We start from the raw sequence: 14,104 nt of genomic DNA, 5'->3' as shown, positions 1-14,104 counted from the left end.
GCTCAGAGTGAACAAAGCACAAGCCTTTACCAGCCTTTTCCCAAAGCCCAGGATCACATGGACTCTGTTCCAATACCTGCTGCTATGGCTGGAATGTGGAATGTTCCACACAGGTCCCTGTGTTTGAACACCTGCCCCCAGGCTGCTCATGCCATGGTCATGTCTTGGAGCCTTTAGGAGGTGGGGCTTTGCTGGTAGAAGCAGGCCACTGGGGCTGGGCCTTTGAAGTATATTCTTGCACCTGGGTCCAGTCTACGTGATCAGCTTCCTAGTCAGATGCCAAATGAAGATCTCTGCCACTCACTGCTGCTGCTGCTGCAACCGCTTTGGACTGAGCCACTCCCACAGCCATGCCCTTCCCCACCATCATCAGCTGGAGTTCCTCTCACACCAAAACCCAAGATGAGTCTTTTTCCTTTGAGGATTAGGCCAGAGTGTCAAGAACAGTAACTAACATGGCCTATGATTAGCCATGAGTCACGAGTAGGCTGTGAGCTACGAGCAATAAGCTACATCCTGAGACCTGTTGGTGCCACATGTAGAGTCACTGCTCTTTTTGAGAGGCAAAGGGTGCTGGAGCTGAGGCCTGAGGGTGGCATGGTTGGCATGGGTTGGATGTGCATGGTCGCCATGACGAAGGCAGCTTATGGAAGGAAGCGTTTGAGCTTATGGTTTAGAGTGATACATTCATGATGGCAGAGCAAAGGCATGACAGGTGGTAGGCATGATAGCAGGAACAGGAAGCTGAAGGCTCACGGATAGTGAGAATTTTGTAATTTTTGTTTCTTAAAACATACACATACACAGAGAAATATTATGGGAATATGTTTTTGTATTGGTCTCAGATGTAGGACTATGAGGCTGCTTCACAGCAGGTGGCTATGATTTGCCTCGTGCTCTAGCTGGGGCATGGTTTTGCCAGCTGCAGATAGTTTCCGAGATTGTGTGACATCTGGAATTCTAGGGACTTCTCAGAAGTTATATAAATACTAGGTCCCACCAGAGGTTGTGGGTTGTTGGTTGATGTCAGGTTATTAGTTGTTTGCTATTGGTTGTGGTTTGTTAAGTAGGTTTGCCCAAATCAAGGAGAAGGAATTAGGTATTCTGATGGTGAAGATCATACTGGCCCCAAGGAGCTTGATGCTACAAATCAGCAGGAAGTAGTCTGACGATAATACTACCTGCTTTCCCCTCTATCTTTTTTTCTCTCAAATCTAGTGTTAGGGGGTTGAAATGAACAAAAAGGAACCTGTAAAGCAGCAAATGCCAGCCTCACTCATATCTTAAACCACACACACAAAACAACAATACCCTAGGAATGACATAAGACTCTCAAGCCTGTTCCCAGTGATGTACCTTCTCAGGCAAGTCTGCATCTTCTAAACCTCCCAAACAGCTGAGGGCATTAGGGACCAAGAATCCCGATACCCAAGCTATGGGATACAGTGCATGCAAACCACCACACCTGTCCCCTCCTAGCCACTCCTCATTCCTTCCCCATCTGTCTGAGCCATAAGCTTCTACATGTATACCTCGGCTCAGCCTCCCTTTCCTCCACCACAGCCCAGCTTTCTCCATCAGCACCTTCCTCTGCTGACATGGGCTCATGCCCTGCAGCCCGGCTGGCTGAAAGCACTCTCCTTCAGAGTTCTCCACAGGGACGGGCCACTAAGACAGTGCATGTGGTTACCGCTGTGATCAGAGTATCATGTCGTCCTTCTCCCGAGGAGCAGGTATTTCCCAGTTGCCTAGTTTAGTCCCCGCTGCCTTGAAATGCCTTTTGCCTATAATGGCTAACCTTGGTTAATAGAATTTAGAAACACCATGGAAACAATCCTCTGGCACGCCTCTGAGGGATGAGCTAGATGAAGTTAATTGACGTGGAAAGACCCACCGTAGACGTGGGTAGCACCATTCATTGGGCTGGTGTCCCAGAATGAGTAAGAAGACGAAAGGGAACTGAGCATCAGTATTACCCCTCCCCCCCCACCCCGCTCTGTTTCTAGACTGTGGGAGCTGCCTCATGATCCTGCTGGCTTGCTGGGAATTCTGAGCCCAAACCACCCCTTTGTTCATTAAGTTGCTATTGTTGGGTATTTTTATCATAGCAATGGAAGAAGGAAAGTAAAGGAACGTGACTGCTCTTAGGTATGGTGGAGCAGAGCGTCCACTGTAGGTGTGTGGGAGAGCACAGCCACAGGCAAGGACATCTGGGAGAGTCCGGAGTGGATGTGACCCTAAGGCATGTGAGGAGATGGGGGACAGGAGGGAAGAGGGGGGAAAGCCGAACCAGGTGCAGCAGCCAGGAGGCCCCAAAGAGCCAGCTAGCCAAAATGGTTGGCTTACATAGTGAAGGGCTGCTAAAGAAAGGGCAGCCCAGCTTTTTGAGGGCTGGAGAGTTCAGGTTTAGGTACACCAGCCAGAAAGGGCCCTGGGACAGGTAGGGACTGAGGGATGCTGGGAGAACCTGGCAGATGGCGTTCACTTTGATATGTTAAATAGTCACCTCAGCCATTCATCCCAGGTTTTAGACCTAATGGTAACCAATACCCTTCAGATTTTCCTACCAAGGTGGGGCCAAGGACAAAGAATGCCAGCTCCCAAAGTTATGGACACCTATCCATCGTCCTGTGGCAAACTTGGCTTGAGCAGAAGATTCCCGTGACTTCTACAAATTTCTTAGAGTGGGTTGTCGCTTGTCTTCAACCCAAACCCATTTCTAGTCTCAGACAGGGTGACCAGGAAGTCCCATCTCTTCATAATGTTATTAAAGAACCCAGTCCAGTGACATAAGAAAACTAAACATGCCAAGGGAACCTGAATGTCCCACACTGGATAAGCAGTGAAGGCCTAGCTCCAGCCCGAGGTGACCCATGAAGATTTACGCTCATGTGCCCACCTCTCTTTAGATTTCAGTTTTAATTAATTGGGGCACCAGGGAGATTTGAAATCTGATTTCTAGCTGAGTATTTCCCCCTGTGGGTCTCCATGATTTTGCAGTCTCTGAATGGGAAGAGATAAACAGAAATCAGAGGGCCATTTGAAATTCTGGAAACAGCAGGATGTTTGTAAGAATGCTAATGTCCCGAGCATTTGTCCTTTTCCTGTGGGTGTCCACAGGTCAGCTGTGTGGGCTACTCTTCAGAGCATGTAAATCAAGATTCCCTTGGTAGCCACTGCTCTGAGAGAAGGCTGATTAATTTTGCACTTTTTTTTCTATCCAGGCAACATAGTGACTTTGCCATTTCAAGTTGTTTTTGTGAGACAGGATCCCATTTTCTACCGAGTCTTCGAGGGTCTGAGTACCTGCTAAGCTTCCACACTGATGGGGTTTCAGGCTTTGTTGGGCGGTTCTCAGGCGGACATTCTGTGTACTGGGGGAATGTTTAGCACTATCCCTAGCATCTGCTCATGGGATATCACGGCTAACACCACCCCACAAGTTATGGCAACCCCAAACTTCAAGCCTTGCTCAGTACCCCACTGAAGAGCCATGGCTGTGCAGGGCTGTGATGTTCAGAGCTGGGCCAGTGCCTCTGGGGTACGGATGTTGAATCTGGTCTTACCCAGGCCTCCAGGATCGGCATCCTCATTAAAATCAATTTCCAAGGGACTCTTGTGCACATGGAGCTTTAAGGAGTTTGATGGCTGAAAGACTTAAAGCAGAAGTTCCCCACAGACATTTGTTGATAAGATAAAATGCAAGTGAGGGGTAGGGTACCTTTGGCAGGCCCGTGCCAAGATGTACCCCTGAGAAATCATGCCATCTGGTGTAAGAGGTTTATTGGGGGGGAGGGGAGAGGGAAGGTCTTAGAGTGGGGACATGAAGGAGAGGTAGAGGTAGATGTGCAGGGAGGGAGACAGGCAGATGGGCAGACAGAGAAAGGGAGCAGGTAGGAAAGAGAAGAGACACAGGAGAGAAGGCAGGGAGGGAGAGGAGAAAAGAAACGAGGGAAGAGAGCGATGTGGGTGGCTGGGGGCCTCTTTCATCCACATCGCACGTGCAGGCGGCTGTGGCAGGTAATGATGTAAGCAGCTGCGAGGTCCCTGGGAGCAGGCCAGTGGGATCTCCTGTTGGCTAACGTTTGTGTTATGGTTTGTTTAAATATGTGGTCCTCAGGTGGTGGTGAGATTTTGGCACTCCGTTCAGATGCTACATTGAGTCTTAGGAAGGATGTCAGGATTATGAATAGCGCCGGACTGAATGGACCAAGAGGCATTGTGAGCCATGGGCAGAATGCTGTGGTTTGAAGGTGAAAGGCCCCTTTCAGGATTCGGTGTTTGAACAGTTCAGCCCTAGTCGGGGAGGGCTGTTTGTGGGAAGTGGGGCATAGCTAATGAAGTGGGTTGCTTCGGAGAAGGCCTTAAGGTTTATATCCCAGCTCCACTTCCTGTCCTGCTGCTTCCTGATCAGCTCATGTATGAGTAAGGAGCCTCAGGATCATGCTGCCAAAGGCATGAGCTGTTTCCTCGTGCTCCATAGACTGCACCCCCAAACAGTGAGTCCAAGTAAAGCCTCCTCCTTGTAAGCTCTAGTATCTACACATTTTGTCATAGTGATGAGAAAAGTAAATAAGAGCACATCAAAATCTCCTTGATGGCTAATGAAAAGCCCCAAAGCCACGCTCACAGGAGTGGGTGAGGGAGCTGGTCTTAGTCTTCCTGAGTTTCCTAGATGGTTCTGATGCTGACAGTGTTGGGGGCACTCATTGCCTTAAAATAGCAAGATCAGAAAATGCTTTATTTTACAATTCTGGAAGGCAAACTTTTGAGGAGCAATGATCTTGCGGAAGAAACTAAAGCAGGTGTTGGGGCGGTCAGCATCTCATTACCTCTCAAGCGTGGTAGGAGAGAAGCTTCCCATCCCCGTGGGGGAAGCCAATCCACTCCAGCGCTGCATCCCAAATAGAAATTCAGAGAGTATTTGTACTCAGGAGATGCAAACTGGAAATGGTTTTGTCTGGGGTCGATATTCTGCAGGAGGAAATGGGATGTGAATAAGCATGTTTTTCTGTCTTTCTTCTCTTTTTTACTAAAGGTTCTTCAGGTGCAGGGCATCTGCTTGTCTCATGTTGGGTAGGCATTGATACCGGCCACATGCCTGCACTGGACCTGGTAAACACAGGGAGAATTGATTTTGTATCTTGTCCAGTGTGGGTGGGGGTAGGTGAAGATTGAGGGTTGGCTCTGCTGGGACAGCTGTAATATTGTGCACATGACACGCTCTTACCAGCTGGTTCTTCCTCTCTGACAAAAAGAGAGGTGCTCTCATCAGAGTCAGAGAAATCAAGGTAGAAGAAGACGGACAGTAAACGATGGAGCCTTTGAGTTATCACAATGACAGAGGACAATTGTTGACAACTAATAGAAAATATGGGCCTTCCACAGTCCCTATGAAGTGTTGGGAAAAGCCTGCATTCTAAAGCATTTTCCCACCCAAAAGGCCAAAGCCCCCAACCTACCCCCAGAGACCCACTGGAGAGAGTCCTGCCTGGCCTTGTCTGGAAAGCAGATGACAAAATTAAAGTGCATCCTGGCTGAAGCAAGATGTGTAAATGGTACCTACAAGACAGAGCCTCCAGACCCATGACCCAGAGAAAGTTCAATGCAGAACGAACCTCAATGTCTCCCTGTTTATCAACAGCAACAAATTAGGGCCAGCCCTAATGCTCAGCCACCGGGAAGCAAATGATGATTAATCATCTCCGGGAAAGTTCACACAGCTGCGTCAAGTAATGGCTAAGAAAACAGCATTGAATCATGGGAGATTTTGCTAATATGGAAGTCTTTGAAAACATCAGGAAAAGATCACTTAGCTTTGCAAGTAGAACTAAGACGAGTCAGCTAAACAAACTAGCAAACTCCTTGGCAGTTGTCAGACTATTAATTGACTCTGCGTGCATGCCTGAGTGTGTGTGCTCGCCCGTGTGAGCATGTGTGTACCACAGCAGCACATGCATGGAGATTAGAGGACAGCCTCAGGTATCAGTCCTTGCCCGGAATATTGCTGGTGACAGAGTCTCTGTTTACTGCTGCGCACTCCAGACTAGCTGGCTCACAGGCTTCTGGAGCATTTCCTGCCTCTACCTTGCATCTTACTGTAGGGGTAGGGGTTCTCTGGAAGAGCAGCCAGGGCCCTTAACCACGGAGCCATCTCTTCAATCAGGCCCTGGAATTCTGCGTTTGGAGCTTAGTATAGGGGCAACCAGGCACATGTGTTTGTTGAGCAGTGAAATGTGGAGAGCACGACCGAATAATTGGACTTTTATTTTATCTAGTGTTATTCTCTTTAAACACAAACAGCCAAAGGGCTAATGTCTACTCTACAGGATGGTCAAAGGTGTTTATCTCTCTGAGTCTTCTTCTTTCTTTGCATCATATGGTTGCTTAGCTTTCCAACAAATTCCTTTAAACTTTTAAAAGGAGATTTATTTCCTGTGTGTGTGTATGTGTGTGTGTGCTAGCGTGTGTATACCCATGAGTGAATGCATGCCACAGTACAGTATGGAGGTCAGAGGACAACTTGTGTAAATCAATTCTTTGTTTCCATCATGTGGCTTCTGGCCATTGAACATAGGTCTTCGGGCTTGGCAGTAAGCACCTTTTCTTACTGAACCATCTCACGGCCTTTAGTGAGCAAACTGTAAAGCCATGCTCTACATTCACCTTTTCATTTACATACTAGACCCTCCAACTTGACTCCGATGGGAAGTGTCCAATCTCACTCCACCCCCTTGAAGAGTTTACTTGTAGCTTATAGTAGCAAGATGGTCCGTGGTTATAACCCCTGACTCAATGATGGGGAAGCGAAGCAAATGTGTTTGTACTCAGGGAAAGGGCTGTAAGAGGGTTCTAGAGACTGAGACTGACAAGGCCTTAAAATACCAGGTCCCAGGCCAACCTCCCTGCATGCACTTCTTCATTTAATCCCCAGGACAAAAAGTCAGGAAGTTTTGTGGTTAGTTCTCTGATGACTCCAGAGGGCTTGAATGATGAGTGTCTCAAAGAAGCCCTTCAAGTAAATACTGGACTAAATGGATAGAAGGTTATTGTTCCTTTTAAATTAATTAGTTAATTTGTGTGTGAGTGTGTGAGTGTGTGTGTGTATGCCCATGGAGGCCAGAAGAGGGCATCCGATCCCCACAGGTGGAGTTGTAGGTGGTTGGGTGGCACCTAACCTGAGCAATGGTTAGGACTCAAACCAAGCTTGAGTCCCCTGGGAACCAAGCTTCAGTCCCCTCGAAGAGCAGCAAGCATTCTTAACCACTGTGTTATCTCTCTAGCCCCATTACTCCTGTTTATAGGTGACAGGATTGCACCAAAGAGTGGTTTAGATGTTGGTCTGGGGAGACCGAGTGACTGACTAGAGACTGACAAGATGACTAAGCCTTGTCCGCCTTCTACAGCTCAGCCTGTACTGCTCTTTCTGTGCATGGTCAGTCTGTTCCACTTCCGGCACCTGCATGCTTGCTATCTGGGTGCGTCTCTGTCCCCAGAAGCAGGGGTAGTGTTTAGATACAAAGGGACTGACAAAAAACGAAGTCGGACTTAGGAGTGTCTGCGCAGCCCTTGCCCTTTGCTTTGCTCTCAGGATACAGGCAGCCTTTACTGTGTAGAAGGCGCTCCTGGCACTCCATTCTTAAAGGCTGCAGGTTCCCCTCTGCCAGGGCTAAACTGGGGCCTGAGCTGCTGAGTTCCTCACAAGCCTCTGGAGGTGCCCAGATGCCACTGTAGGGGACACACCCGGCCTGCCTGGGAAGCTGTTGTTTTCATGGTGGCACTGAAGAGCATAGTTGCTCTGATAGGACATAGTAGGTGCTGCAGAGGTTCTTGAGGGCTGCCAGGATGTGGGAGGTGACATCCAAACTGAGACATAAAGCAGGCTTGGAGGAAAATGTGCTCCAGGAGGAGGGATGGATGTGCAAAGAGCAGAATCTATAATCAGATGGGAAGCTGGTGAGAGGAAAACTGTGTGTGTGTGTGTGTGTGTGTGTGTGTGTGTGTGTGTACTTGTGAAAGCCAGAGATTGATGTTGGGTATCTTTTTTCAGTCACTCTCTGCCATTATTTAATTAGTTATTCTTTGCACTGTGTCTTAGAGAGAAACAGAGCGTGAGGGAGCATGTGGACGCAAATACCATGGCATGGGAGTAGCTGCCGGAGAACATTGAGGTGTTGGCTTTCTCCTTCTACCTCGTGGAGACAGGGTCTCTCTTACTCCAGCTGGGTCTTTAAGTGGGATCTTGGGGCTAAGCCCAGATTGGGAGGCTTGCACAGGCAGCAGTTTTCCTGCTGAGTCTCTCCCCAGCCCCTCCATCTGTTATTTGAGACAGGGTCTCTCGCTGAATCTGGAGCTCATCCATTTGCTAGGCTGGTTGACCAGTAATCTCCAGGTAGCCACCTCCTCAGTGGTGGGATCATAAAAATTCATGGCTGCATCTGGCTTTCTACACAGATGTTGGGGGTCTGAACTCGGGTCATTGTGATTGCACAACAAGCACTTTACTTGGTGAGCCGTCTCCTTACTTCCCTCAAATCATCAAACCATCTTGGTATTGTATGATGATCTGCTGCTCCTTTATTTAAAAAGCATGTTGGATCTCTCTCTCCCCCTCTCTTTTTCCCCCTCTCTCTGCTGCAGTCTGGAGCCCAGGCCCCCTCTACATAGACAACTTCTTTCCACTCCCATTTTCAAAGCACGGCTTGCTTCTAGCTGGCATTTCTGATTTCCTATCTGATGTCTGGAATCCTTTGCCCACTGCTCCTGAGCCCCATGCTATGTGCTGGCTTCCCCAGGAAGCCTAATGAGGTAGTTGCCATGGTAACTGGATGACATCCCTGTAGCTGATGCTAATGCTGTGGCTCCGGAAGCCCCTTGCCTGTTTCTTTCTGTTTGGTAGATTAATAACATTTAAATTAAACGTATTAATTTATTTCATGTCAATTAATTTGTATGTTAAATGGTGTGCTAGCTTCACCTTCCCCTCCCCCCCAACACTCATTAATTAACTCCAGCCAAATCAAGAGCACATCCTCCTAGAAGGTGGCGACGGCTTTTAGCAAACTACAATTATGATCCTCTGCTCCCATGTAGAAAATAATCAATGTCAAAATAATTGCTTTTCACAGGCCACAGTCAGCTGTCTTGTCAGATAGTTAACTTATAATTATAGCCATTTGGACTTTTCCAATAAAAAATGTAGCCAAAATATTGGAAGACAAGGAGTGACCGTTAATATAACGGCGTGTGACGCATCCATCCATTTTTTTGTTTAATGGCATCTGCAACTGCACAGGGCTAGTGATAGAAAAGAACCAGGCATGCCAACGGCTTACTCTGACCTCCAGTCAGAAGGCAACTTTTGCCTTTCTTTATCTTCTGTCTTTGGTGAGATGGTGGGAAAAATTGGTCCCTTCCGCTGAGATTAAGTTGCTGATATCTGCTGCTCACCAGAGAGACACAGAGGCTGCCAACTCCACGGGAGTCTGGCTAATGTGGCTGGAGCAGCTCTGTCCCCACCCTGCACACAGACTGTGTGCACATACACTAGCCTCTTTCTCCAGACTTTGGGACACCATTGCTTATGGGGATGGTGTGTGTCTGGAAAACCAGATCTCTGCCCCGTCTCCAATCAGTTTGTTTCTGCATTCCAGAGGAAAGCAAAGCTGAGGGGAGGTTAGTGAACGGGCACAGATTTACACGTGTTATCTGGCTTATAGCTTTGCAGACTGTGTGTGTCAGACACCTGCTCATGTTGTCGCCTGAGGTCCCCTGCGTGGAGCCTTGGGTTCTGTGTGATGGTTAGTGGGAATGGACTACTTAAGAGAATTTAGAGTTACCTGGGACAAGGTCATGTCTGTGGAAGATTTTCCTGGTTAGGTTAATCGAGGTGGAAAGACCTGCCCACTGTGGGCGGCGTCATTCCTTGGCTGGGATCCTGAAGGGTCTAAGTGGAGAAAGGGGGCTGTGCAGCAGCCACATTCATCCCTCTCTGCTTCCTGACTGTGGGTGTGAGCAGCTGCTCCAAGCTCCTGTTGGACCCTTGAACTGTGAGCCAGAATCAACCTTTCCTTCCTTAATTTTTTTTTTTTCGTGTGTGGGTGTGGGGCCATTTTAATTCCAGCAGCAGGAAAAGAAACGGAAACAGTCCAGGAGCTCAGCGTTGATCTGTTGTTGCTCTCCACCCTCTGCTCCAGCAGCCAGCCAGCTGGTTATGAACAAAGTGCTTCCTTCATCTGCCTCACGTCAGGACGGTGGTGATGGCGAGCAGAGCAGGAGGACTCGCCCACCCCCAGCCCCAGCTGGCTTGGGACTGAAACACAACCAACCCAGTTCTTCATCTTTTGGATTTTTATGGGAATCTCAGACCAAAGAAAAGTCGCCTTTCTGCTCTCGGCAGGAGGAGAGCCCTGGCATTCAATAAAGACTTTTTATTCCAGACTCAAATGTCTTGTTTAAAAGTCGGCACCTGAGCTGGGGAAGGAAGCTTGGGTAGACAAGTACAGTGCTTGTCTTGAAAGTACAAGGACCTGTGTTTGATCCCCAAAAAAGAAAACCCGTGCGTGACAGTGCTAGGTTGTTAAAAGTCCCTCTCTGTGTATGAGTAGGTATGTGCACTCGTCTGCAGCTATCCACAGAGGCCAGAAGACAGTGTTGGATCTCCTGGAGCTGGAGTTACAGGTAGTCTGAGTCGTTTGATATGGGTGGCTGGGATCCGAACTCAGGTCCCCCAGAAGAGCGTAAAGGGTGGTGCACACTTTTAATCTCGGCGCTGGGGAGGTAGAACTGGGAGGGTCTTCCTGGCTAGCTACCCTCAGCCTGTTAGGTAAGTTCCAGGCCAATGAGAGACCTTGTTTTTTTTTTTTTTTTTTTTTTTAAAAAAGGCAGTCAGTCTGAGAGCTGACAGCTGGGGCTGACCTCTGACCTCCACATGTATGTACACACATGTTCATGTGCACTGGTGCACGCATACACACACACACACACACACACACACACACACTCGCTCCTGTCCATGGTTTCCAGAGGTCTGCCTCGGGATGTAAATGAGTGAAAATAAAAATAACACACACACACACACATATACACATAAACACCTCAGCCAACTAATTTTCGTGAGTTATCACGGCCTCCTACCCTGCTTGGACAGATGGGAGTTTTATGGCTAGACTAACGCGCCGGGATTCCACAAGTTACTAAGGATTTAAGAATGGATGCTAAAACAAAATGACTTTGTAAGTTTAATAAGTCTGAGGGGGGACAGGCCACATTACAGGTGCAGGCAAGCAAAATTTACAGTCTTCTTTAACCAGCAGCTGTGGCTCTTGACCTAGTGCCCAGCACACTGCAGGCATTTAATGAGTATTTATTTTTAAGGTCCCGAATTTTTTTATGTCTTTGAACAAATCTCTAATCTACTTTATGACCACCATTTCTCTTGAAGATAGAGATAGTTTACCTTCCTGCTTCCTAGATAGACCACAAGTGTGTCAGGATTCTGTTGCACAGCTTCCAGAGGTCTGTAGCGGTGTCACACCATAGACCTAATATTTGGAAGACATGATTCCTAGTCAGATAACAGTTCATCGTGCTCACCAGAGATGCAGACCGCCAGATTGGGCTTGGAGACGGTGATGGGAGTTTCCAAACAGTGTGTCTATGACAAAGTCCAGGACAAGATGGCCTCATAGGAAAGGCACACTCTGCCAAGCCTCACAATCTGAGTTTGCTCTCCAGGAGAAAACCAGCTCCTGCAATTTGTCCTCCTATCTCCACACATGTGCCTGGGCACACTCGTGGTGGCACACATGCCCCACACACACCTCCCCACACAAAAGAAATAAAAATGTACTAAAAATAACCGAGGTGGACTGACTTCCAGCTACACTTGTGTTCAGTTACACGCAAATGGTTGATTAGTAACCCAGGCAGGGTTCCCAGAACAAGTGATTTCTGTCCTCTTCCCTCATCACGAGGATTTATGAGCTAATTTCTGCAGAGTAGTGGGCCATGTTGAAGAAGGATGCTTAGCGGGGACTCCACTGGCAACCGCTACCACGGCAACTCACTGTCTTATGGAGACGGAGAACAGGCTCTTTGGTGGAGAAGCCCTCAGGGGAAGTCGTAACTTCAGTCTCGTCCCATTATCAAGGAAAATGAAAAGATGCATTTTGGCTGGTTCTGCCCCATCCCACAAACAAAAGGCAGAAAGCTTCTTTGGCCCCTCTTCAGTTTGGTGGCTGCCTAGAACTTTGCCATGGGATTTGAAAATAATGGGAGTTGGATTGTCATGGCAACACATTGCATGTCATCAGTCTGACTTTGTGGTGGATTCCTTCACGCTACTTTTAAGACGTGCTCAGAGTTTCCTGAAACTCTGCTTCAAGAGTGTGAGGACTGACAGCTTCAGGCTGACTGACAGGCACTAGGCTCTCCTTCTGGCCTGCATCTCAGTATGCAGAGTCCCTGTGCTTGGGAGAAAAATCTAAAAAGTCAAATCTTCTCATTTAGCAAAACCATCTTGGCACCTTACCTCTGCCTGAAGCATCACGGCAAAATTTTTATACACAGAGTCTGTTCCCAGTTTATTTTTTCCCTTGTTCCTTGATAATTGCTCTTCCCTTATGCTGCTTTTCCTGGGTTCACCTGTCCAAACATCATTATCCCACTTCCAGACTCTGGACTCCTTTTTCGATGATCATGGCATATAGCTATGTGTTGGACATGCTTCCAAATCCCACATGTTAACAAATTAAGCTTCGGTGTCACCAGGTTAGGTTGGTGACAATCCTTGTGTCCTTGGTGTACAGATGAGGAAACTGAGGCATCAATGGTCAGCTTACTTGACGAAGGTCATATGAGCAGAGACAGCCATTAGGGTTCAAATTCAAGCTGGCTGGCCTCATCTCTACTGGCCTCTCTCATCTCTACTGGGTCTATAGAACATGCCAAGCCCTTTTCACCCAAGGAACTCCAGTGTCACATGGAAATCAGCCCATTGGGGGTGGGGCATATGGGACTCTAGGCCACTTCAATTCACTCTGTACCCGGCCATCAGAGAAGCTGCATATTTCTATCAGCTGATACCACTGTTTCTCATCCCACCTCAGACCCCGTGCTGTCCCCTGGTGCTTTGAAGAACACACTGTGGCTCCATAGCACATCCAGGTGCGCCTCGGCTCTCACCTTTGCCTATAATACTATTGGAACCGAACATTAATGGGACTGATCTTGGTAAGGGCGAGAACTGATGCTCTCTAAGCTGTCACTGCCGGATGCATAGCAGGGGCCATCCCGGAGGATCCTCTTCCCCCTCTGTGTGTGTGTCACAGGAGACAGCTTCAAGTGTCATTCTTTAGGAGCTGCCCATCTTGGTTTTTGAGACTGGTTTCTCATTGGTACGTTGGGTTCACTGATTAAGCCCTGGTTCCTTGGCTGTCTGTGTCCTGGGAACATGCAGCATTCTGCTGTCTCCCCAAGGGTTATGCTGCCCTTGCTTCACCTTTAGCCTCTGTCCTGATCCTGCCTCTGCCTCTGAACACTACCTGGCACCTATAAATGTTTGTTGAATGACTGCAAGAACTTCACAGGAGATCCCCTTTTGCTCAGAAACCATTGCTGCTGCTGTCATGGCAGGAGAGAAACAAGCTATGTGAGACAGGGCGAAGCCAGCAGAGACGTTACTGATGGCATGACAACAGCCAACTGGGGGGAGGAGAGGGGCCAGGGACAGGCAGGGACAACACTAAGAGGTAGAAGTAGAGCTGATGGGTCTGAGTCAGGCCGGAGGCTTGCGAATGTCACAACCCTGGGATGTCACTGGAAGCTTCTAGAGACAGTGCAGACGTGGGTACTAAGGGCTCACTCATTCGCTCGCACTCACACTCTGAGTTGCAGCCATCCCTTTCTCTGGCTTTGCTGGCCCTGGTGGCAGGACTCTAAGGCAGCCTGTGGTAAGTAAGCCTTGCTGAAGAATGCAGGTTCATCAGGAGCTGTGTGGAGCCCTCTGGAGGTGAGGACCTCGCAAAGTGATTTCCCTTTTCTTCCCTTCTCGCATTGTAGGCAAGGGAGCTGCAAACTTTGCAAAGTAAAAGCAGTCTGAGAA

At 48.3% G+C, this 14,104-nt stretch overlaps 1 protein-coding gene across 1 annotated transcript in view; it reads left to right on the top strand.

Moving 5' to 3' along the window:
• The window catches only part of Kazn (kazrin, periplakin interacting protein), a 912,709-nt gene that overhangs the window by 100,082 nt on the left and 798,523 nt on the right, over positions 1-14,104 (top strand). The window lies entirely within an intron of this gene.

The sequence above is a fragment of the Psammomys obesus genome, unplaced genomic scaffold (genome assembly GCF_907164565.1).
Source record: "Psammomys obesus unplaced genomic scaffold, mPsaObe1.curated_primary_1811, whole genome shotgun sequence".
NCBI lineage: Eukaryota > Metazoa > Chordata > Mammalia > Rodentia > Muridae > Psammomys > Psammomys obesus.
This window is presented reverse-complemented; position numbering and strand designations above follow the sequence as displayed.